This window comes from Sorex fumeus, unplaced genomic scaffold, assembly GCF_029834395.1.
Source record: "Sorex fumeus unplaced genomic scaffold, SorFum_2.1 ptg000045l, whole genome shotgun sequence".
NCBI lineage: Eukaryota > Metazoa > Chordata > Mammalia > Eulipotyphla > Soricidae > Sorex > Sorex fumeus.
In genome coordinates, this window is record NW_026606102.1 from 648,900 (window position 1) to 652,233 (window position 3,334).

Below are 3,334 nucleotides of genomic sequence, written 5' to 3' on the forward strand. Positions count from 1 at the left end.
AACTCAGTTTGATTTCTGCCTCTCCAAGCTATAGCCAGGAGTGATCCCTCAGTACCTCAGGCTGTGGCCCAAACTACTCCATCTCCCCAAATGTGTCATTTTTTTGAGTGGAAAAATAGTAATCTACATTAATATGTTAAATATGAAGATAGTAGCATACGAATATACTTCATTTTATTTAACCATTATTCTCCGGGTCAGTTGATTGTTTTCAGTATATCCATTATATTTTTTTTGGGGGGGGGTGAACTTGGGCCTCACCAGGTGCTGCTCAGGGCTTAATCCTGCTTTTGTGCTCAGGGTTGAACTCCTGATGATGCTCAGGGGACCATATGCGGTGCAGGAACTGAACTGGTCACATGCAAGGCAAGCCTTCAACCCTTGCTCTGTTTTCAGCCCTCCAACTCTTTCACTGTTATAAGGAAATGGTGTTTATTTACTGTAATCAAAATTGTGGCAGAGACTGTCACGAGCTTTTCAGCATTGTTCTTTTCTTTCTGGTAACAGAATCCTAAATTTGTGGGAATATTTAATTCCAAATTAAAGACAAATCAAATATTAAATATCTTTGGTGCTCTCTGACTCTGTGGCTTTATGAACCAGTGAAATGGAAGTGGAAGTTTTACATGTGAATTCAGAAAGAACTTCCTTGAAAAAAATCTAGAAGCCCGTTTACATATGTCCTTCTTGAAGAGTGGATTGAGACTAAGGCAAATTTGATGGCAAGAGTCTAATAATTCTCTTGGGTCTTGCTCCGGATCACCTAAAATTACAGATCATGGAAGGCTAGGTCCTTGAGCTATTTTCCGATTCTTCTAAATAAGAGAAAAATAGAATTTCGGGCCAGAGCAATAGTACAGTGGGTAGGGCGTTTGCCTTGCACATTGCTGACTCAGGTTCAATCCCAGCATCCCATATGGTACCCCATGAACCACCACCAGTAATTCCTGAGTGCAGATCCAGGAGTAACCCCTAGGTATCGCTGGGTGTGACCCAAAAAGAAAACAAAAGAAAAATAGAATTCTCTTTTGTTAAATTACCATTGAAAATAATTGCTATTACAGGGTTGAGAATATGGTTAAGTTGGAGAACATTACCTGCATGTGTGGGACCCTGGGTTTGGTTTCTGGCACCACATGGTCCTCCGAAGACCACCAGGAGCAACCCCTGAGCACTGAATCAGGAGTAGTTCTCAAACACTGTTAGGGTAAAGCATCAGAACCCCCTAAAAATCACATAAGAAGCACATAGAACTGATAAAAATCTAACTCTGTTTGCCTCCTGAAAATGGGGTGCTGTATGTAACAGCGCATGGAACTTGGAGATGATTCTGTGGGAAGGATAAGGACTTGGAGAGTCGGTGTCAGATATTTGTTGGAAACATAGTATCCTTTATCACACAAAAGGGAAATATTTGTTGAGAGTGATACTTTCTTGAAAGGTTGATCACGTACTGGCTAAGACCATAACTTCATGGACACTTATACAAACATTTTCTATTTCTTTTTTTAAAAGTTTTTTTGGTATTAAGGAAAAAATGATTTTTAATGGTGGTTAGTGTTTATGCCTTTGTTCTATAAAGTTCCTGCATATTCATCACCACTAACCTGTCTAAGACCCCCCCCCCCATCGTCCTTATGTCACCTCTAATTCACCCCATTGTTCTACCCTTCTAAAACTCCCCAGCCCTTGGAAACCACAGTTCTGTTTGTTGTCAGACTTCAAGGGTTTGTTTTCATTGGCTAATGACCTACTCAGCTTTTTTTAATATACCACAAGAATGAGATCATCTGGTATTTATTGTTCTCCCTCTAACTTATTATCCTTAACATTATACACTTTAATTTCATTCAAATTCTAGCAAAGGGCAGGATTTCATGTTTTTCTCTTGTCTAAGTAGTATTCCATTGTGTATACCAGTTTGTTTGTTTTAATCCATACATCTGTTTTTGGGCATTTGGGCTGTTTTTAAATTTTGACTATTGTAAATAGAAAAACAATGAACATAGCACATATCTTTTAAAATTAATATTTTTATGTTCTTGGAATAGATGACAAGGAACAGGATTACTGAGTCATTTTAAGGTACAACATTTCAAAAATCTTTAAAAAAACTCCTTTTGGATAATGTTTTTTAAACTGAGGTGTAGTTGACATATGACATGAAATTGATATCACAAATATAAAGATATATTTGTATAGATTGCAAAATGACCACCTCAATAAGTCTAACATATATCTAACAAGTTAACATGCGTCTCCATACCAAGTCATAAGCCTTTTTTCCCCTTGTGATAAAAACTTTTAAATTCTAGTCTTTCAGCAACTTTGAAAATATGTAACACAGTATTATTATTATTATTATTATTATTATTACTATTTTGCTTTTTGGTTTACACCTGGTGATGCACAGGGGTTACTCCTGGCTCAGAAATTACTCCTGGCAGTGCTCAGGGGGCCATATGGGACGCAGGGAATCGAAACCGAGTCAGCCGCGTGCAAGGCAAACGCCCTACCTGCTGTGCTATCACTCCAGCCCCAATAACACAGCATTATTACAGCCCTGCTGGGGAGCTACTTCCAAGTCAGTGTTGGTGGTCACTTTTCATGCTCAGATACCACGCTGTGCTAGTGATGGAAAGAACCCAGGACTCTCACGTGGTAAATTTTTAGAAGTAAAAAACAAATCTTACATTTTAAATTTGGGGTTGACCAAATGAGTTCAGAAAACAAGCTTAGGAAAAAATTGTCCTTATTTCCCCATGAATAAAAAAGGCTATCCAAATCTTTAAGAAAAAAATGTAAAGATAGAAATGAGAGTTTTGGGACCTGGGGATTGATTCCACGGTAGGGAATCTGCCTTGTATGTACGAGGCCCTGAGTCTGATTCCTGGCTCTTCTCCACAGTGCGTGCTTATCACTGTGACCTCTGCTTCTGGTGAGAGCACTTCAAGCAGATGTGTGCACCCTGAACATGGTAGCAATAGCAAAATGAAGGGAAGAAAAGAAAAAAAAACCATGAGAGGTGCAAAAATTAAATTTATGGTTCTAATTACCAGGGTTATATACACAGCATAATAAATTAATTGGGTGTCTGTCACAGGGAATGAATTTCTGTTGTCTCTGACTATGTTTTCCTAAGTTCTAATGGTAATCTGCCTAGATGCATGATCTTATTACAAAGAGAATGCTGTAGTTGATTTAATTTTGTACAAGTGAAAAATGTTTCTGCTGTCTATGAATTTCATCGGCTTATCATTGTTGATAGGGAGAAGAGATTACTATGGGCAAAACACATTCAAGAGAGGGATTGAGTTTTAGAAAGGAAGTCAGA